This window comes from Terrapene carolina, unplaced genomic scaffold, assembly GCF_002925995.2.
Source record: "Terrapene carolina triunguis isolate 2854851 unplaced genomic scaffold, T_m_triunguis-2.0 Scaffold837, whole genome shotgun sequence".
Taxonomy (NCBI): domain Eukaryota; kingdom Metazoa; phylum Chordata; order Testudines; family Emydidae; genus Terrapene; species Terrapene triunguis.
Window position 1 is genome coordinate 2,045,769 of NW_020665188.1, and position 23,685 is coordinate 2,069,453.

A 23,685-nucleotide genomic window follows, 5' to 3' on the forward strand; every position below is an offset into this window, starting at 1 on the left:
TCTGGGCAGTGCCGCTTTATTCCGTCCTCCATGGTAGGACACTTGACCACGCCATGCTTGCAGCAAGTAATCTGGTATCATTGCCTGACAAAGCCTGGCAGCGTATGGTCCCGGTGTTTGCTGGCATTCAAGCAACATCCGTTCTTTATCTTGCTGTGTAATCCTCAGGAGAGTGATATCGCTCATGGTAACCTGGTTGAAATACGGGAACTTAATTAAGGGGACAGAAGTGGCCGTTCCTACTGGGCTGTTTGCCTGTGGCTGAAAAGAAATCCTTCCCTGCAGTTAGCCAAGCGTGGGGGGGGGGGGGAAATTGGCCCAGAGCTTTTCGCGTTTGGCTAGCAGGGATCTTCCCTGATACCAGCCACACTGTGGGGGGAGCGGTGGAGAGGTATATTCCAGGTAAACGGGGGGCGAGAGGGGGGGGGCGGGGGGGTTAGTTTGGTTTCTGCAGGGATCTTCCCTCATACCTGCCATGCGGTGGGGGGAGGGATACAGCGATCATCCCAAAGAATTGGATGGTGGGGGGGTTAGTTTGTTTTCTGCTGCTGAAGGTTAACAGGAAAACCGCAGCAGTCAACAGGCTTTGCTTGGTATGTGGGAAAGGAGGGCGCAGAAGCCGAAAGACAATGGCTTACCATGGCTACCTGCAAGCTGAATTCTGTTGCCCGGACCTGCGTCTGTGATCTCTAACACCAAAGCCACAGGCACTCAATATTAAGATGGAAAATGCGACCTTGTACTGAAATCACATGTGCTATGTAATGTGAATAGTGTTTTTCACCATGAAAGAGTATAAGTATTGTTCTGTAAAATGTATCAATTTAAAAAATTCACTCCTGTCTTTCAACCCTCCCTACAGCAGCTGCAAATTTTTCAAGCCTCCCTCCTCCGTCCCGAAGGCTATCTCAGATAAGGCGTCATAGAAAGAGGACGCTAGACGACATGTTCACAGAAATAATGGAATCCACCCGCAATGAAAGAGCTCATTTGAATGAGTGGAAGGACACTGTATCTAAATTTAGGAAAGATGCCAGTGAACGTGAGGTCTTGAGGGACGCTCGAGATGAGAGATGGCAGGCTGCAACGCTGGGGCTGCTTCGTGATCAAACGGACATGCTCCGCCGTCTGGTGGAGCTTCAGGAACGGCAGCAGGATGACAGAGTGCCGCTGCAGCCACTGTATAACCTCCCTCCCCCCTCACCATGTTCCATGTCCTCCTCACCCAGACGTGTAAGAACGCGGGGGGGGGGGAGGCTCCGTGTACCCTCCCACTCCACCCCAGTGGACAGCCCAACCAAAAGGCTGTCATTATATTGAATTTGATCAGTGGCCTTATACTTCCCTCATATCCTCCTCCCAAACCTCACCCAGATTACCTTCTTGGTTCTCTCCCTATGTTTATAATCACTTAATAAAGAATACATGATTTTTAAACGATAGTGACTTTATTTCCTTTGAAAGAAAGCTGGGGGAAGGGGGAGGGTAGGTTGCTTACAGAGAATGAATGAGTCAATAAAGGGGGCTGGTTTTCATGAAGGGAGAAACAAACAGAAATTTCACACTGAAGCCTGGCCAGTCATGAAACTGGTTTTCAAAGCTTCTCTGATGCACAGCGCTTCCTGGTGTGTTCTTCTAATCGCCCTGGTGTCTGGCTGCGCGTAATCAGCAGCCAGGCGATTTGCCTCAGCCTCCCACCCTGCCATAAAGGTCTCCCCCTTACTTTCACAGAGATTGTGGAGCACACAGCAAGCAGAAATAACAATGGGGAGATTTCTTTGGCTGAGGTCAGAGCGAGTTAGTAGCGATCACCAGCGACCTTTTAAACGGCCAAATGCACATTCTACCACCATTCTGCACTTGCTCAGCCTGTAGTTAAACAGCTCCTGACTCCTGTCCAGGCTGCCTGTGTATGGCTTCATGAGCCATGGCATTAAGGGGTAGGCTGGGTCCCCAAGGATAACTATTGGCATTTCAACATCCCCAACGGTTATTTTCTGGTCCGGGAAGTAAGTCCCTTGCTGCAGCCGTTTAAACAGAGTAGTGTTCCTGAAGACGCGAGCATCATGAACCCTTCCCGGCCACCCCACGTTGATGTCGGTGAAACGTCCCTTGTGATCCACCAGTGCTTGCAGCACCATTGAAAAGTACCCCTTGCGGTTTACGTACTGGGTACCCTGGTGCTCCGGTGCCAAGATAGGGATGTGGGTTCCATCTATTGCCCCACCACAGTTAGGGAATCCCATTGCAGCAAAGCCATCCACTATGACCTGCACATCTCCCAGAGTCACTAGCTTGTGTAGCAGCACTTCAGTGATTGCTTTGGCTACTTGCATCACAGCAGCCCCCACAGTAGATTTGCCCACTCCAAATTGATTCCCGACTGACCGGTAGCTGTCTGGCGTTGCAAGCTTCCACAGGGCTATCGCCACTCGCTTCTCAACTGTGAGGGCTGCTCTCATCCTGGTATTCTGGCGCTTCAGGGCAGGGGAAAGCAAGTCACAAAGTTCCATGAAAGTGCCCTTACGCATGTGAAAGTTCCGCAGCCACTGGGAATCGTCCCACACCTGCAACACTATGCGGTCCCACCAGTCTGTGCTTGTTTCCCGGGCCCAGAATCGGCATTCCATGCCTATAACCTGCCCCATTAACAGCATGATCTCCAAAGCACCGGGTCCCGCAGTTCGATAGAATTCCATGTCTATATCCTCATCACTGTCGTCGCCGCGCTGCTGTAGCCTGCTCCTCTCCGCCTGGTTTTCCAGGTTCTTGTTCAGCATAAACTGCACGATAAGGCGCGAGGTATTTGCAATGTTCATGACTGCTGTCTTGAGCTGAGCGGGCTCCATGCTTGCCGTGGTATGGAGTCTGCAGTGTTCACCCAGGAAAAAAGGCGTGAAATGGTTGTCTGCCGTCCGTTGCTTTCATGCAGGGAGGGAGGGAGGGAGGGAGGGGTGAGGCTGTACCCAGAACCACCTGCGACAATGTTTTGGTCTCATCAGGCACTGGGATCTCAACCCAGAATTCCAATGGGCAGGGGAGACTGCGGGAACTATGGGATAGCTATGGGATAGCTACCCACAGTGCAACGCTCCAGAAATCGACGCTAGCCCCGGTACATGGACGCACACCGCCGAATTACTGTGCTTAGTGTGGCCGCATACAATCGAATTTATACAATCTGTTTCCCAAATTCGAATTATATAAATTCGGATTAATCCCGTAGTGTAGACGTACCCTAAGAGTTTGCCTTTGTGGTCCCAGCACTGTTGCAAGGGTAGATTTGACCTGGCAGGACAAGCTGGACTCTCACTGGAGAGAAAGCAAAGAAGAAAGAGGAAAAAGAAATAAAGTAGGGAAGAAAAAATAACACTGGGCAGGGAGTGATATAAGGATCTTTAGGTGCCAGGGGTTGATGAGGAATCAGATGACCCAATGAAGCTGGTAATGCCATCAGGGACCTTCTCCTCAGCCAGGAAAACAGAAGCCCAGCATTGTGATGGTAAATTGATGGGGACATCTCATTGACACACAATGGGTCCCTCCTTGGTCCCCTTGCTCCCTAGATAAGAAGTGTCCTAAAAGGTATAGCAACCTCGTCCCATTGGAATGAACCAATCAAAACATATATCTGGGTCTATTGCATATGGACGCTTCCTCTCATCCAAGCAACATCTCGATTGATTGAAAAAACAACCAGAACCACTGAAAATCCATAGTCAGTTATTTTAGGTTAATGACACTGATTGCACCAATCTTTCCGACTCCAGCTAACAATTTTTCATGTCTACAGATCCCAACAAACCTCTGCCACCTTTTCCCTACTTAAGACCCAGAGTCTTCAGCACAGCAATATCTCTCTGGATGAACCAAATCTGCACGGTAAGTATCAGACATTTGATTAATCAATTACAATAATAAAAGTCACACACACAAACCTTCATAATTTTATCGTAATTAGATGTTTATTAGTTAAATATTGGCAATGTGTGTTACTGTGGGCTGCACAGTCTCAGCTGGGAAAGGTGACAGCTGGGAATAGTCCTCCTGCAGATTCCTCCACTCAAAACCCCCTGCAGCAGCAGTTTTCATCTGGGGTGGAGATGGCTGAAGGGACAGCACTAGAGGCTGCATTAGAGTGGGCCAGTAGCCCTGATATAATTAACACTAAGACTAGCTTAATGTCTAACAGCTGAGTTTTCTAGGTGCTCTAAAATCCACATGCTTACTGGGACTGTCTTGAAAATTGCTGTGCCTCATGGGGGTCTGGGTTAGTGGTTTAATTTTGAGGTCATTTATACAAGGAGTTCCCTAGATACAGACCCACTAACTATCACATGCCCTCAACATTTTTCAGGTTTTATAACTTTCCGTGCACACACCTGAAACTCAGACTATGGCTCTGATCCTGCCAAGACTGATCTCAGTCACTTGGACAGATCACAGCTAGTGCACGGCCCCCATTGGGGAAGCAACACTGAAAAGCGTATTCAGGATAAAAGTTGGAGCCAAGCTGGCCAGCCAGAGTAAACCATTTGTGCATGCACAGAAGGACGGGTGCTCTGTTGCAGATAATCTGCTGACAGGTTAATGAATGGCTCCAAGGGACGTGTTGTGGCCACTGAATTTGAACAGCATCTAGATACGGGGAGTTTGAGTCCTTCCCTTTGAAGCTTGCAGAGGATGGATGTTTTGCACTTTAGGAGCTTTCGGCCGGGGCTCCTTTGGGGACTTTTGCTGTGCGAGTGACATTTCTGTTTCAAGAACCAATAGTTCAAAGTGCTCTAAATTCCATACGCAGACTCTGATTTCACTCTAGAAGTATTGTTAAGGAACACAGCATCAATTAATAGTGGGAACATGAAAACCTCTAATGAGCAGTAACATCCAGGTAATGTAATCATGCCTTATACTCTTTTCTTGGGGCTGGTGTGCATCTTCTTCTGTATTTCATGGTTTAAAGAGGTTTGAGTATAGGGGTACTTAATGTTCTGGAAGGATACAAGTCACTACTGGGCCACCATAACTCTGCCTTAACAAACGTGTTGGGCAGGTCTGGTGGGAGGGGGAGAGCAGGAAGGGGGCCTTGGCCCCAGGATGGGGGATCTGATCCCAGATTGTGTTAGACTGATGGGCTGAGCCCAGTACTCGCTTCTGATGTGGAAGTCTGGAGTGAATAAACCCAAGCTAAAGTGTGGGCTATACAGTGTGGCTGGGCTTCTACAGCCTCATGGGTGACCTGGACAAGCATCAATATGACCCTTAAAAGCAGCCCCACAATCACCAGCTTCCACTCCCTCTTTCCTCACAAACTGTTTGTTCTGGATCCTCTACCTCCCACTCTGTGACTATACTGTAGGCCCCAGTGTCAGGCCTTTCATATTTTATCTGCTTCTAGCAAATCCACCAATTGTATTAGTAAGATGAGAGGGAAAAAAAATATTCTCTCTTCCTTTCTTTGTAATTCCCTCTTTGCCTCCCTCCCTCAGCCAGGGGAGTTCAGGCTGAGTACAGACCCACCCTTTTTTGATGGATTCTTGCTTTTGCCCCAATTTCCCCATTATTAATGAACCATGACAAAAGTCACATGGTGAATGAGACAGTGGATGATGTGGATTAGAACTCGGTACTTTTGCTAGTTTATCATTCTTCTTGTATTAGATCCAAAGCCCACAGTGACTTGTTCAATCATCATAACAAGTGACATCCTTCCCAAAAGTATCTCAGTGTCATCTACAGATCTCAAATGCACTTTACCAAGAGTGGTAAGTATCACTATACACAATTAATGGGAAAACCAAGCTGTGGTGAGGTTATACGGCTTGCCCAAGGTACGCAGCTAGTTGCTGGCAGAACTAAGATTAGATGGTAGAAGTTTCTATAGCTATTGACCAGATGTGGATTTGATCCAGCAACAAAGAGAAGCTCCAGGTTCCATTATCAGTTTCCTGAACCATCCAACCCCCTTGTTATATTTTAGCCAAATTTAGAGGTTATAGACGTAACATACAAAATATATCATATATTCTATGGGCAAAATCCTTTTTATAAAACCTACAGCATAACAAATACTGAAAACTATGGAACAGCTCATAGCTGGTATAAATCACACTGCTCCAGTGAAACCATTATCTTACCCCGGAATTTGACAGTACCGCAGTCAGCAATTTTGAATGTTGAGCCCCTGCCAGCTGAAAACCAAACATTACATAGATAGGAAAATCTTAGGCCCTGAAAGGCAAGGAGAAATAACTCTTTGCAGTTATTGCTATCAGAATGGGAGGATGGGATAGGAAGGGAATGAATTGTGAGAACAGAAGGAATGTTTGGACGGCTGACTTTAGTCTTGAGCATTTCTAATGCCTATGACGTGTAAGTTTTATTATTGTTATGACTAGAAATGTTTTGATGATAAGAGATAATGAGTAGTTTTGCTGAAAGTAGGAGAATTGGTGACCCATTAAATGTTACTATGGTGCCCCACTAGGAGTCACTATAGGTTATGGGCTTTGTTTGAAGTTAGCTATAAAAGATTAGGAAAAAGAATTTGCTTTGGAGCTGTCCGAGGAAGCTTTCCTCTGGGCAAGGATCTGTCAGCTAAGTTCCCCAGCAGCTTAGATGGAAGGCGGGCCCCCCTGAAGTCTGGCCGCTGATCCCTTGGAACCATTTCAGACTTTCTGGGTAACTATAAATGTTTGGAATGCTCTAAACCTATTGCAATGGCATATGTGCATGTAAGTGTGCTTGACATCTAATAGAAAAGTAGTTTTAGGTGGCAGCACTCTGGTTTGTATCAATTATTTATCAGACGGATGAGCTGTGCCCCCGTTGATTTATTCCTGACACCGCCTGGAGAGAAACAGTAAAGTTACCCCTGCTTTGGGTTCTGAAAACCCCGGGTAATAATTGGAACAATGACAGTTTGCATTAGCTGAGAATTTGGCCCTCTATATTTCTCTATATGGCGAAATCAACCACTACACAGTTATGGTGTCTTCCCATCCACCTTGGGGGCCATGTATCTAGTCTCTTGCAGGGAATCAGTACAGCCACCTTTGAAGGAGACCAGTGTATGATGGGAAATATGTCAAGTACCAGACTTGTAACGGGACTGATTTTGGCCATCCTTCCTCCAATGCATCCATGGGTCAGGTGACAGTTCTAAGAGGGTGCTGGAGAAACCATCCAACCAGAAAACCAGCAGCCCTGGAAAGAATCATTGCACTCTTATTGAGTCTGGAAAAGCTGTGGTTAGCAGAGAAGTCATAGCTAACTCATCAGAGTGCTTAGCAGGCACAATGGCTCAAATATAATAATCCATCCAGTTAAAGGAGAACATGAACTTGATCCATATCTTTGTGACAACTGGCAAGCCAAACTGTCAGGCATCAGAGCCAGTTTCTGGGCAACCTAATGAGTGCAGCTGGCCAGCAGTAGGCTGCCTGACTGGCTACCCTACCTAATATGTTGCAAGAGTCAGCAGACCAGCTTTTATGCCCTGCAGCAGCATTTCATAGAATCATAGGCTAGGTCCACACTACCTGCCCGATTCGGCGGGTAGAGATCGATCTTCTGGGATCGATTTATCGCGTCTCATCTGGACGCGATAAATTTGATCCCAGAAGCGCTCCCCCGTCAACTGCGGAACTCCTGCTCGCCGAGAGGAGGAAGTGCTGTCGATGGGGGAGCTTGCCTGCGCCGCGTGGACCCTCAGTAAGTAAACTTAGTTCGATCTAGGAAACGTCGACTTCAGCTACGTTATTCTCGTAGCTGAAGTTGCGTTTCCTAGATCGATCCCCCGCCCCAGTGTGGACCAGCCCATAGAATATCAGGGTTGGAAGGGACTTCAGGAGGTCATCCAGTCCAACCGCCTGCTCAAAGCAGGACCAATCCCCAGACAGATTTTTGCCCCAGATCCTTAAATGGCCCCCTCAAGGATTGAACTCACAACCCTGGGTTTAGCAGGCCAATGCTCAAACCACTGAGCTATCCCTCCCCCGTTTGCCCATGGCTGTGGCATCTCCTCTCATGGACCCTGGCCTGATCCTGCCTTGCCTCACTCCAGGTAACCCTTGGTGCCAATTCCTGACCCTGGCTGTGACCCTTGGCTGTGGCATGTGGCCAGACACCTGCTCTAGCCACTAGGGCTGACCACCCACGTCCCAGTTATTGACACAAACAATCCAACACTAAAGTGCCCTGTATGGACAGAAATCTCCTGGTCATTCTTTTTGTTCCTATTTTTGTTGGTAGAAAGAGGAAAGCCAGATGTACCTGTGTGGATAATGCCCATGTCTTCATTCCACAATGCAGGGCAATGCCCATTACACCAGCCCACAATCCCAGACAATACCCTCTCCTTTATTCTCTCAGCAGCTCTTATTCTGTCCCAGTGAGCAATGACTCCTCCCCCCTATTCTATTCTAGTCATTACACCATATGCAAGGTCATTTCCCCAGCCTGTCCCTTTGACCACATCACCCCTTTCTTTGCATCCCTCCACTGGCTGCCTCTCCTGTATCGCAGCAAACATAAGCTACTCGTATTCACCTTCATGGCCTTTCACAGCCAATCACCACCTACCCACCATCTCTCATTCCACACTGAGATGTTGACTCCCACCTCCGATTGGCCCATGGCCCCAGCATCCATCTTGATAAATTTTCAAACTAGCTCCTTTGTGCTTTCTCCCCTGCTGCCTCTCACAATTTGAGAGTAACTCCACACAAACAGCTGTAAAAGTTACCTTGTCATCTTTCTTCAAAACTCTCCTTTGCTATGGCGCCTTCAAAAACCTTGACAGCAGCTAAAGGCTGCTGGTGTGCAGAGACCACAGCCTACCATGCTGACCAATACTGTCTCATTGTTTCCTTGTACTCCCTTATCTGTCTGTCTGTGTCTATCTGTTGTCTCTTGCGTTAGACTGTAAGCTCTTCGGGGCAGAGACAATCTTTTGTTCTGAGTTTGTATGGTGCCCAGCACAATGGGGTGGGGCTCCAACGTGCTACCATAATTCAAATAAATACTACTACTCCTGCACTCATCGCCACGACATCTGTCTCTCTCAAAACACTTCCATCCCAGCATTTGGAATCACTCAGCAATTCCCCTCCCTCCATGTCACATCCCATTCGAGAGATCACAGTGGCTCAGGTGGCCTTTCGGAAATAGGTGCCCTTCTCTTTCTACTTAAAAGGTTCCTCTTTCTGAAATGCTTTCTGCATTGCCAGGTGCAGAGCTCCAGAGTGCACAACATGTGATCTGAATGTGCAATTGGGTCATTAGAGAGACAAGATGGGTGAAGTAATATATTTTATTGCACTAACTTCTGTAAGCTTTCAAGCTGACACTCTTCTGAAGAAAAGTTCTGTGTAGCTCGAACGCTTGTCTCTTTCACCAACAGAAGTTGGTCTAATAAAAAATACTACCTCACCCACCGTATCTCTCTCATATCCTGAGGCCACCAAGGCTACAGCAACACTGCAAACAGCAATTGTGTCATCTCATTCATGTCTTTATTAATAGACCTAAAGAGCCAGATTCTTAGTTGGTGTAAATCAACATATGCCAGATTACGCCAGAGGGTCCCAAAAGTTTGACTAATTAAATATTTTATAGGTTGGCCAAATCCTACAATTATTACTTCTGGGGGCATTCTGCACCAAAAAATTAATAGTTATGCGCCAAAAAATTAAAAATTCTGCACACAATAGCTTAAAATTTTGCAAAATTCTGCTAATATTATTGGTCAAAATAACACTACATAAACACACCAGGTTCAATTATTTGGGTAATTTATTTCAAAATACCTGTCAGCAAGTAAGTCTGTAACAATACAGACACACACAAAAATTCCCCGAGGAGCAGAGAGTTAAGGAAACCCCTATGACAGCCCCGTTCCTGTTTCTCTGCCCTTTCCCCCCCACCCTCCAGAGCCTAGCCAGGGGGCCAGACACCCAGGGCTGGCGCTTCCACTAGGCGACCCTAGGCGGTCGCCTAGGGCGGCAGGATTTGGGGGGCAGCATTTTGCCGTCCTTGGCGGAAATTCAGCAGCGGGGGGTCCTTCCTCTCCGGGTCTTCGGCGGAAATTCGGCGGCAGGTCCTTCACTCGCTCCGGGACCCACTGCTGAAGTGCCCCGAAGACGCGGAGCGGAAGGACCCCCGCCGTTGAATGCTCAGAGGAGGAGCGCTGCTGCCTAGAGTGGCAAAAACCCTGGCGCCGCTCCTGCAGACACCCACAACCCCCCCCCCCCAGATCCCACCTGTACCCCCCGGCCAATACACCCAAACCCCCTCCTCCCCAGAGCCCAGCCGCCCCCCCCCTTGCCCAGATACCGCACCCCCTCCCCAGCTTGATGCTCGGTCCCAGGCTTGCATGGAGTTTCCTGCACGCTGCCTTCTCCTTCCCCCAGGGCATGCTGGGAACTGCAGCTGCCAGGAACCCTCTAGCTCCCTCTCCTCCCACCAGCAGTGTCTTCAATGTTTGAGCTGGCCTCTGGCGGGTCCAGTGGCCCCTAGTGGCAGCTAGCAGCACTGCAGCTCATTTCTGTGGGGGAAAGGAAATTCCGTGCTCATGTTAATTTCTGCAAAATTCTGCATTGTGCAATGGTGCAGAATTCCCTCAGGAGTAAATTACGACTGAGGCAAAAATCCCATTGATTCTGTAACCAAAGTCTAGCTCATGAGTTTATTAGACTTTTCTTATGCCCACCTGATCCACAGACAGTCTTTTCCATTTCTTTTGGGGGTGGGCTCCTGTGCCACCCTTTTTTTAATCAAAGGCTCAGGATAGAACCTCTGTCCCTGATCAATCCCCTTTGATGTCAGAGTTTCAATTCCTTTGTCTCAAGAAAGCCCATCAGTGATTGTCCTCACTAAATTAATCATTCCAATTGGCTTAAATAATGACAGGTTTCTCTCACATCATAAAGAAAGGGCAAATCAAAAGGAAATGAGAGTTCACTAGAATAAAACATTTCCAGTTTGGAGACTGAGACACAGCCTGACTCATCAGGTTCAAGCTTGTAGTGGCAATCTATTGATTAAGCAGCATCAAAAGTCTTACATCTCAGCAAGGTTTGCCTTGCTTGGCTGGCAGCATGCTGGTTCCATCAACTCTGACATCCTTCTTCCAGGTTCACTCTGCTTCCTTCTGTGTCTCATGTGCTTGCTGTTCATCATGAGCTTGCTGTTTATTTTGGGGGCTTTGGGTAGATGGAAAGCCCTCATTAAAATACTAGATGGGGCTGGATTTGTTTATCTCATGCACTAATTCATAGATGAGACATACAGTTGTATGTTTGTTTATATTCATTTTCCCTCAGGAGGGAATATCATCCGGTTCTTTTCTTCTACATCTGCATCACTGAATATTTGGGCATTTAAAGGGTCCTCTGGCTGTTGAGGATTAATACCCATGATACTGCTTTTAAAAAAATCCCTGGTGGTTATCTGAACAAGCATCCTGCCTTTAGGAAGAGTCTTTCTTAATATCAATTCTGATTCACAGCAAGTATGTGTCTTATTTTCTGAGTCTGAATTGGGAGACAGCCTGAATTTTTATGCACACAAAATATCAAGGGTCAAATGGGTGAGGGGAAAGGAGCTCTACTCTTCCAGGGCCCACCCCAAAAACCAAACTCCACCCACAAACTAAGTTCCACCCACTTGACACTCTAAAATAAGAGGTCACTCACAGAAGATTGTGCAGATGTTCAGAACATGATGATGGATCTTCTCATGGACTCTGCTGGGATTCTTGTGTTAGGTCTCTCCATCTTTGGCATTCAGCCTTGCTGATTTCTGCTTCTCCACTCTGGTTTGTTAGCTCCATGCATCATACACTGAAAAAGTGTCAGTTCCCTCCCTAGCCCCATCCAGGCATTGTATCAAAGTGAGACATCCCTCACCATAAACTCATGGTATAATTCTGCCTCTCCTTTTTTAACTTGTTTTGAATAGCAGTGTTGTCATTTAAAGGAGCATTAGTGGGCATTGGAGTTAGCACTTCATTGAGATGAATGGGGCAGTTCACACCTCCCAGAGCCCTTGTTTTAGGCTCTCAGAAAACTCAGGCAGATACAACTGCATTGTTTATGTTTGCTTCACATTTTAAGGTATAATCTTCCAACCATAACTTGATTTTTAAATGAAAGCTGATACTTTGTAGCACAAGATAGCTTTAATCCATCTCTCTATTCTCCTCATATTGGCTTTGCTCTAAACTGTTCCCCAAGTGCAAGTTACAGCAGCCTGAAAACTGCTTTAACTTGCACTGGCTGCCACAGCCCCAAGTACCCATGACAGCTGTTTAGAGTACAAGGCAGCAATGTCCATGCCTCTTTTTTTCTTGACCACACCCCCTGAATGGCCACTGAGGGAATCACTGCAGCATTGCTACACCACTTATGAATCCTGCTATGGCCAGTTAAACTACCCAATGCATCAGAAGATCGAGGCCACATACTGCTCTGATTATTTCATGGAACAACTTATTCTCCAGTAGTCCAATACAAATCCATATTGAAGTGAGTGGGGTGTCTGTTCATTGATTTTATTAGAGATTGGATCAGGTCTCAAATAACTGGAATTAAGAGTTATGCTGGTAGAATACAATCACCTCTTCTTCTAAAACGTAGTGTGTAAAGATTGTTACAGGCAAAGCTGCTACTATGAGGAAGCTCTGAAAGATCATCATTTACTATTTGCCTGGCTGATTAACTTTGAGGGTGTATATGTATGTTGGGAAAAGGCAGTAATGTTTACTGGAATTGCACTATAAATGGTTGCTATTTTCTAGTTCACTGCATGACAAATATTATAAATAATACTACAAAATGTTAACATACACAGGCTGATCTAGTCTTAATGCATCTATTTTCAAGTCTAAAAGATTTCACATATCTACTTTAAAAAATCTCATTTGGCTAAAAATTACCCTCGTTGGTGAACAAAGAAATGTATGCAGATTATTATGCTCATGTATATCGAACGATAGTCATGAAACAATTTATTAGACAAATTTTGCAACATTTTTTCAATAAATTATTCAATGAGATTTTGTTTTCACTTAGAGCTAATCATTCACAAATATATTAAATTATAAATTTGACAAATTTTTCTAAATGTTTCAAATAAAATATTCAGCAAATATTTTATTTCATGTCTATGTAGATAACTGAAAGAATATACTGTCACAGGGATGAAATGCAGACATTAATGCAATTCTTTAGGCTGTAACACAATCCACGGTGGATGAACCGACACACGAAATTATAGGCCAAATAGAGAATGGGGGATTATGAGAATATTATACTTCTTTTATGGAACATCTAGCTTTACCTGTATATGTAAATGTTGCCTTGCAGTATATTTTATACTTACCTCATAAACTCTTTGGGGTATGGACTGTCTTTGTTCTGTGTTTATACAGCTCCTCGCACAATGGGGTCCTGGTCTGTGACTGGGGCTCCTAGGTGCTATTACAATACAAATAACCAGTAAACAAAATATTAGTAATTACTAAATATGTTGGGGTTTATGTTTTGGGTAATTGTGATGCTTCCTGGGGATTCCCAAGGTTGGGAGGCACCTTGCTACCATCTGTCCGTAGCATGAGGGAGCCTTGTCTATACCTGCCGGGAGTCAGTTCTCCAACTCCACCAGCCACAGGCTACACAAGCGCCCCCCTCTAGCTCTTGCAGGCCCCACTGTCTCTGTACAGATTAGCAATAGACACACTCCAATGCTTCAGCCCCCCAAGCATTTCTGTGGAGTGTCTAGTCCCTGGTCCACTAGACACGCACAGTGTTCACCAGTCCACTGCTTCCAGAGAAGCAGGACATCCCAGCTTTCCAGTTCCACCTCAGATCACCACTCCCCTTAGCTCACAGCACTTAGATATATTTATAGTGCAATTAAGTATTTGTTTATTTTTAAAAACCCAGACATCCAAGTAATAGAAATATTGGAAACAAATGGTTACATATGAAATAAAATCATAATGAACATTCTAGAGCCCAGACTTAATTAACTAGATACTTTCATGTGTTGTAGAGTTATGTTCATCCAAAATCATTGCAGTGCTTTACAGACAGTTTGGCTGTGACCCTGAGACAATCCTGCTGTCAGCTTCCTTCTTAGGTGAAGGACCTAGTGTGTCGTGTGGCACGCCAAGATATGCCAGATTATTTGTCTTTATATGTAAACAGACCTGCTCCTGTTGTTTGTTTATTCCTGTAAATTTTCTTTCCTGTAGATTTTGCAATTTCTTCTTTTGTCAGTAGCTCAGGATGTAAACAGGCCCTCAGTGTGAGGCAAGCAATACACAAATGGCCAAATAGGGAGATAGGTGTCTCTTTCCCTCCTTCCTGAAAGGAATATTTCCGAGGTCTGTCACCTCCTGGTGACCTGCCTAAACTCCAAGACCTTGAGAACATAATTTTCAGTATAGATACATAACTCCTTAAATATTATCCGAACATACATTCCACAATGATTATGACAACCAGTGGGCTACTGGCTCTTGGGACAGACCTCACATGCCACCCTTTGGTGAACTATTATGGAGATATCTGCCTCAGTGGATCCCTGTAAAACGCTATGCAGGTGCCCTCTTCCAGTTGGCATCCAGGGGTCCCAGTTACAGTAATTTGTTTTAGGTTTCCCATTTCTTCTTTAGTTAGAGGTTGATTTTAAGTGTAAGCTAGTGGAAAGGGGGTTAACAAATATTTAAACTTATTTTAAGTAATTTTAATTAGTGATTGGGCTTCAATACTGAGCTCATTTTGTTTTTGCCTCTGTGCCGCTCATACGTGGGATAAAAAGGTCTTTTACAGCCTCTGTCAGCGTCAGAGTAGGACAAACTGGTAGGCTGCTGCCGCTCTGAAATGGTTTCTTTTCCATCTGAGTTTCCTTACGCTTTGTTTAGTTTTTTGAGGTCTGAAGTTTATGGCTGTGTGTGTTTGTAGGTCTGCAGCCTTTTAATAGGTATTTCTTAAAAAGACTGAACTGTTTTTTCTATTTATTTTGTCTGGGCTCAGTTTCCTATTGAGAGGGGATGGTTGTCTTAGCAGTAAAATAAGATTAGGCAGCGTGTCAGGTAGAAAGAGTTCCTTTTTATGTCCTGGCCTTTTGCCAGCATAGACCGTGAATGTTTAAGATCCATTGATACGCAGTACTCTTTTATAGACATGTATAGTTATATATGTATGAAGTTCCCTATGGCTTTGGTAGGGTTATCTGCTTGCCATACAGCCAGTCTGTACTTGATTACAAAACACACCTCTTGTTTCAGACTCCGACGACTCATTTCCACGCAAACCAGATGTGGCGTTCCTGTTTTGTTATTGAAAAATGATGATAAATACAGACTTTGTGGAATGGTTACATTAATTAAAAAAAAAAAAAACACCTTGATAGAATCTAAAGGAATCCCTCATCGTTTCCAGCTTCCCAGTCTTATTGTATTTTCTTGTCTTTTTCTTTCGGTCTTTGTTACTCATTTAGAATAGCTTTGCATTGAATTTCCATCGGGTCTAAAGTGTGTGCATACCATTGGCCAAAGCATTCTATGTTGTTTATCATCAGATGAGGGAACCCACCAAGAAACAGGCAGGATCTTGGCTAGTAAGTCTTCATTTTGCAGGGATGAGATTTACTCAGTCTTTGCAAATTCCACCAGCTTCACCCAGCCCTTTTCAAATATTTTCACTCTCTCTCCTTGCCAGATTAAACAGTAGGTGGCAGCAATGAACTTTCCTCCTGAAACTTGGAAGCCCAGCAGCATCCTACATTGATCCCTGTGCATAATTTAGCTCCTTACAAAACCAGCTTGGTGGTAAAACAGAACATTGTAAGCAGAGAGTGGAAAGGTTATTCTTATAACAACTGAGATGTGGGGACGCTCTCAATTCCCCCCTTCCCCTCTCTTAGCCTGCAGATCATTGTGAAAAATCCCTCGCTGCATTGTACCATACCAGCCACAAAATCACAATTATGAACAATACAACGATGGGCCAGTCCAACAGGGCTTGTCCAAGTTCTCTTCTCTGTTGTTTTTGGCCAACATACTATGCTTCATTGTGGTAGCACAAAGCCATTATTTGCATTGGCAACAATGATAAAAAAAAGTGGCATCTGACTTTTCTGCATTGGTACTCTGAGCAGCCCCACTGAACCCTAAAACTTTTTGGATTGAGTGTTTGGGCCGTGGGAATTTCAAACTGCAAGCTGTGAGGTGGTGTCACTCCCTGAAACTCTTGACAGTAGCTGTTTGCACCTGTTTGCAAACAGTGTGATTCATGCCACAAAGTGCATCAAATGCTGTGATGGGTTTTGTTTAATATTCGTTTGTTGGTTACTAAAGTGCCTGAATTGTTCCGCACTCAGGAAAGTCAGGCACTGAGAAAAGAAACCAGTTTAATATCGCAAAGGGCTCTGCAAACTTTCCTTGGACTCAGCCTTATAAGCCCTGAGCTTCAACACCTCTGCTATTCCATGCCAGGGCTTTCACACTGCTCTGCTAACCACCTCAGTCATGACCCACAGCCCCCTTTCCTGATCCAGTGCTGAGCCTGTCCTCAGCAGAGACCAGCAGCCTTGGCTTGATGACCAAGAAATCCAGCAGACTTCTGGAGCAATCCGTTAGCTATGGAATTAGCTATAGTCATGGCACTCTGGATTCCTCCATGCATATACACACACTGGTGAGTATGTGTGTTAGGGGTAGAACTGGGCTAAATTTTTGGCACAAATATTGTATTCTCCAAAAATGCAGTTCTGCCCTACCTAAAACTATCTGCAACTTTGACACAAATTCACTGACTAGTTTTTGTCCAGAAAAAAAAATGGGGCTACTGTCAGGGGTTCACTCACTGCTAGGGTGCCGCTTCCTGGCTGCTCTGGGGATTAACTCCTTCCAAGCCCAAAGCCCTCTTCCACTGCTTGGTTGCAAGCCCTGCAACCTGTCTCTGTGACTCAGGATGCTCCCTCTTCCTTGCTTAGCTGCTCCCTCTTTGTGGCTTGGCCCTCCGGCTCAGTCGCTATGGGTATGTCTACACTGCAATTAGACACCTGCAGATGGCCTGTGCCAGCTGACTCAGGATTGCAGGGTTTGGGCTAAGGGGCTGTTTAATTGTGGTGTAGCTGTTTGGGCTTGGGCTCCAGCCTGAGCTCTCAAAATCCCCCCTCCTTGCAGGTCCTACAGCCCAGGGTCTACACCACAGTTAAGCAGCCTCTTAGTCCGAGCCTCATGAGCCTGAGTCAGCTGGCACGAGCCAGCCGTGGGTTTCAAATTGCAGTGTAGACAGACTTTATGTGTTTTCCCATTCTGGGGGTTCTTTAGGCCACCTAATTCCACTCAGGTATGGCCTATCTGGTTAATTGTCCCCTTTGCAACCTCATTAAACCTTTCCAGGGTTTCCAGGGGTGAACAGACGATCACAGCTAGATTCACAAAACAGCTAGAGGAGAAGCCCAACGTATTAACTTTAGCCCAGATTTGGCGGTAGGAAAGGCAAGCGTGACTATTTATTTTTATAAAGTGAGACAGCTTCAACAGGAGACAGAGTCCCACTAGCCTAGCCTGCAGCCTGGTGGATATGACACTCTACAAGAAGGGGGAGTGCCAGTTCCAAATTTTGCTCCAAAGCAGGAATTAGAACCTGTATCCCACCTCCCAGGGGAGGGCCGTAACCATGGGCTAAAAGCTATAAGGTCGCCATGTTAAATGACATGCTTTGTTCAACATGAAATGGACCTTTTTGATTTGCTGGAAACTTTCAGTATCGTCCGGTTTGGTTCTACTTGAACTGAAATTAGAATATAAATTTTATATATGGGGGGGGGGGGAGAGAGATCAGCGAACCAACAATTCTGCTATTTGACCATGTCTAGTTATAGGTTCCTCTTTGATGCCCCATCTCCAGGAGACATGAGTCTGTTACAGCTCTGTTATACAGCCTGTCCCTTCCTCTCAAGTTCTGCATTAACATTAGACCTACAATTAGTAAAGGGGAAAATGACCTCTCTTTCTTCACTCTTCTAGAAAACACCAAGACTTCTTTCTGGACTATCAGTGTTGCCTTTGGGTTTCGGCATGCTGAGGAAGTCCAGTCAGATATTGATAACATCAGGCTGCTGTTCCTTTTGTGAACCCTAATTCTAAGTTGAATACCTTAGATTAGTTTGTCTTCGGCCAATGTCGTTGGAGTTCATGGAGTTCATTTGGGTCTTACAAGCAAAGTTTAGTTCCTAATGCAGTTAGTGGGGTGAGATTCAGAGTTTGCCTATTTGAAAGTTACACTCAGTGTTGTTGTAGCCGTGTTGGTCCCAGGATACCAGAGAGACAAGGTGGGCGAAGTAATATCTGTTATTGTACCGACTTCTGCTGGTGAGAGACACAAGCTTTCGAGCTTACACACAACTCGTCTTCACCTTCAAAGGTGCTATGGTAATGGAGGTCACATAAGTTCCATGGATACTCAGAAGCTCAGTTGATGTACAGGCCATGTCTTGAGAACTAATGCCCTGTACCTTAGTTAATTAAATTTTATGAATAATAATAGTATCATTCTTGATCTCCTTTCTGCCTGGGGTGAAAGGTCCACGGAAGAAGACCTGACTCATAGACCTAAGGCAGAACACCTAGCTCTTGCATAGCGCTTTTCATCAGCAGATCTCAAAGGGCTGCACCATCTTTAATGGATTGAGCCTTACAGCACTCTGAGGTAGGGCAGGACTATTAATTCTCCACCTGTCACAAGGGGGGTGAAGCACAGAGAGGCTATGACCTGCCCAGGGTCAGACAGATTACATGGAGGGCTGGCAAAGTACAAAGGGTTCATTTAAAAGTTTGGGCAACAAAACCTTCATGCCCTTACACCACACCATGTATTCTGAATTCTTCACCTGTTTTACAGAGACAGCCCTTCTCCTCCCTCCCTCCCCCCATTTCAGCCAGGATTCAGAATGTTTTAACACGTGCACAGGATTGGCACTATTGCTCATATCCCTCCACCACATACAGGGCTCCCTGCCTCAGTTGCCCAAACGTGCACAGCTCCGAGAGTCATTTCCTGGCCTGACCCTTCCCCCCTGAACCTGAATCGTTGGGCCCGTGGGGTAGGCACAGCACCTGCCGGCCACTGCCCCCTGCTGTGGAGTGAGAGGCACTGCCACTCCTCTGCACTGTCACTCTGCAGCACATGTAGCACAGCGAGGTGGTGGCAGCTGGCAGGAGTGGGGCACGCAGTTGCGGACATGTCAACCCCACAGGCAGGAGAAGGTCATCAGAGGTGACCCGAGCCTGGGAGGGCTGGGTTGTTTTCCAACCAGACCTGAACCAAACTCAACACTTGTATTCAGGTCCCATCGGGTTGCAGAGCTCTACACTGCACAGCCGGAAGTGTCCTTTTCCAGGGGTTCAAAGAAGCAATTTTCAACTGATTCCATACTGGGATTCTCTTCTCCATATCCAGACCACCCTGGGGCTCCTCTTCTATTTAGCAATATGGGAAGGGCAGGCTGGTCAGGTTTGTGAAAACTCCTGCTCTAAAGACCCCGTTTCTAGTGGCAGGCGGGAAGAGTCACAAGACATTGGATCTCAGATTTGTTGCTGGCTCAGATCTGAATGCTGATGTCATGCACTTTAGGACAACATTCTTCTGGCAGCTATCCTCCGTCTTGACAGCTGTTTGAAGCTGCCCAGCAGTTTGGAATCTTAGCAAAGATGGATTAGTGAGCAGAGTGCAGGTGAAACAATCAAAAGTGCATGATCAATAGATCCCAGCTCCAGGTAGAGAGTATTTTATGATATATCGCTCAAGGTAATGTTGAGTTGTATCTGACAGATCTGGTAGCAACTCACTGTAATTTCTGTCTGTCCCAGGGTTTTATCCTGCCACTCTCACCATAGTATATGAGGGTGCATTTACATTGCAATAAAAAACCCGCAGCCCCGAGTCTCAGAACCCAGGTTGATTGGCTCAGCCTGTGGGGCTAGACATTTCAGCAGAGATGTTCAGGGCTTGATCTGGTGCCCATGCTCTGAGACCCACCCCCGTGTGGGGTTTCAGAGCCCAGGCTCCAGCCCAAGCATCTACCCTGCAATTCTTAGCCTCTCAGCCTTACTCCTGCAAGTAAGCTGACCAGGACTAACCATGGCCGTGCCATTGATCTTTTATTGCTGTCTATATGTACCCTGAAAGCCTTCCACATAAAATCAATAGCAATAGTGAAGTGCCCAGGTCGCTTCATGGAGTAGCTGGTTCTTCTTTTTGGGGGACAAAATCCTGCTTGGGGTAGGTTTTTGGTATCTGATTGTTTTAGATTTTGTTAATTTCCTTTTATTATTTTTAGTTGATGGGTTTATTGTGTAGGGCAGGGCTCAGTGCTAGGGTTTATTGGCTAGCAGTGTGGGGGGATCACTTTTGTGTCAGTGTTGTGTCATCCTTATGGTGGAAAAGCCTTTTGAAACAGAAGGTTTTGCAGTGTTTTCCCTAAAGAGGGTCAATTTCTTCTCCCTCTTTTTGTGATGGTTGTTACAGGGATCATGCAGAGCTGTGCCATGTCTGCAGTTAGCATCTATGAATTTTTTTTTAACTGCAGGTAAAGAGCCTGATTCTTCGCTGCAGCTTTATGCCAGTGTCACCCCATCAATATCAAATACTTTGGAGTAATGCAGTGCTGAACCAGACCAGGAGTTAAAAAAGGAAGACCAATGTGCCTTTTGGGCTTCCTGAGATTAGCCAAAGAGATGACACAGTTAAGCAATGAAATCAGTGAATGACAATTCAGTTAAGAACCAGGCTTCTTTCTTTCTTGGACCATTTTAGTTTAAAATGTGAACATTTTCTCTGGAATGTGGTTAACATAGAGCATGGGAAAGCCTTGATTCTGCAAATCATGGCACAGCAGTCAATTGTAGGATGAAAGCCAAGTGTGCACACACAAATATCCAAATTGCTAGTGTTGCCTCTTCTTGGAAATAAACACTGCAAATTAGACTTGAAAAAAAAACAAATGCTGAAATAGCTAATGCCATCAAATTGTCAAAATAGAGAACTGCAAATATCCTTGGTAATTTACATATCACCAAAGAAGGAAATAATGGGAAAATAATGAGCAATTATTGTTCCAGCCTTTCCCTATTCATTATTTCCAGTTAAGACATTTCTAAATATGCAATTAAGGTGGCAAAATGTGCAGATGACACAAAATAATTTTGGTCAGTCACAATGGGAGAATACAGTGAAGAAGTTCAGAAGGACCTAGCATAGGTAGGTGAATGGAAAACACAATGTCCAATGACATTCATTGTTGCAAATGCAAGGGAATGTGTATTGGAAGGAGTCAATTGAACTACTCAAACATATAATTGAGCTCTAAATTAATTGCACATAAGACATGGGCATTGCTGCATGCAGCTCTGTGCAAATGTCTGCTCAACATGCAGTGATGAACAGAAACGGAAAGCAAAATGTTAAAATGCATAAAGAATAGGATAGAAAATCAGGGCTGTGTTTGGGCTAGTATATGATGGAATGGAGGATTGGCATAGTGATGGGATCCCCCCAGGGTGCAGCCTGGGACCGAGATGCAGCCTGGGACTGTCCCCCCTGAACTCTCCCCAGCCTGGGCCGTCTCTCACAATGCCTTGCTAGTGACCAGTAGCAACCCCTCCAGGAGCTGTGATTACTCAGCACAACTGCATGTGGAGCCCCACACCCAGCTAGATTGCATGAATGCTCCCAGAGCCACTCATGAATCACACAGAGAAAGGCACCAGCCAAATCCCCCCAGTTCCCAGCACTGTACCCCAGGAATATACCGTCTTGCACTGCTCAAGATGGGCAATGCACATTTATTAAGTGGTTCACCACTTCAACAATGGAAAGTGGATATACACCAGCCTTTGTCAAACCTGAGCAGATTTGCCCCACACTTCATACATAAACAAATTTATTGACTATAAAAGGTAGATTTTAAGTGATAGGCAAAAAGTCAGAGTTAGTTGCCAAAATAAAATAAAATATAAGCACGCAGTCTAAACTCTCAATCCTATTATACTGGGCAACATCTAGATTAAGCAGTCCTTAATATACAGGTTTGGCCTAGGTTTAAGGAACAATCTCCTCTGTTGGAGTCTTGTCTTCTTCTCAGTGTCTTAGTTGCTTGCAGCGAAGGTGGGGGCAGGGGAAGGGCCCAGTGTGTGTCCACTCTGTCTGTTTTATACCCTTAGTCCATGTGCTTGGGGAGCACAAGTCCAAGCATGTCTGGGGGGCATTGCTGAGTCACTCCAAGCAAAGCTGAGCAATTCCCCTGGTATGGCCTTATGCAGGTGAGTCATTGCATTGTAGCTCCCTTGCGGGACAATGGCTGCTGATGGGTTGTTTGACACCTCACCTGGGCATTGGTTACTTTCCTTGGTGTTGCCTCTGGTGAGCTAATATCTGGCTGATTTCCCAACTCACAGCATGTTTTAGTGACCACCATACAACACAATTCTCATAACTTCATATGCATTAATGATACACATACATGGATAGAGAAGTGACTTTCAGCAGATCAAAACCTTTCCCCTGATACCTTACAAGGCATGCTTTATATGTAAGATCACGATTATATGAAAATGAGGAATATGGGGGTTACAGTACGCTCCCCCAAGGTATAGAATGTCACAGGCATCACTCATAAACTTCCTCCTGTTTTTCCAGAAGCTCAGTGAGGAAAAAAAAGACTCTAGCTACTATGGTTGCAAAGAAAAGCTTGAAAAGGTGAACTGAGTGCAACTGACAGAGTGAAGCTCTCCTGAGTTTGCAGAGTAACTGAAACAAAAGCTTGGAGAGGTGTGTCCTCTTGGAACAATAGTACTGAGAAGTGTGGGTGGTGCTTTAAAGATTGCCACTACCTTCCTCCCCCCTCCCACCACAATCACCAATTTGACCCCTGTAGAAAACAATACACATTAGACTAGAGATCACTGATGTTTTTGCAAGAGATGGCAGGGCAGGCTCCAAATATGTATGAAAGTGTTGACGCTGCTGCATGGGAGAAGTCTGAGGACACCTTCCTGTCCCAGTCCTTGGAGCTAGCCAACAACAACTCACCTTTATGAACTTTGACCCCACCCAACTGAAAACACCAACAGGGCTGCTGATGAATGATCTTATGTCCTGCTGGGGCAGAGATGCAATACGCAGGTCCCAGCACAGTCTGACTAGCAAGCCCTGCAATGATCTCTGACAGATGCTATCAGAGTATCTCTCTGTAAATAAATATGCAATCGGGTTGGGTGCTCTACTTTCACATCCTAAGGAAAGAAATTCTGACACTCCTGTGCTTTTATTTCTCACCTTGCTTGGCAGTTGTGGAAAGCTTCTGACCTCGAATGTTCATTGCAATCGTTTCTGTGCAGCAGAGGTGGGTGCCTGCAGTGTCGGGTTACTCCATGTTAAGAAGGAGAGGGAAGATGGGGAAGAGCAACAAGCATTTTGTTTTCATGCTTAATTGTAAGCGTAGCGGTCTTTGGGAAATGTCAGGAGGAAAGCTATGGGGAAGACCAGACAAATGCTAGGTGGGGTGTGGGCAATGCACCAGCTTCTTGTCCCTATGAACTTGTGTTGGAATCGTGGTTAGGTCACAAGTGAAGTGAGCATGACAATCTCAGCCTAGTCCCCAGCTGAT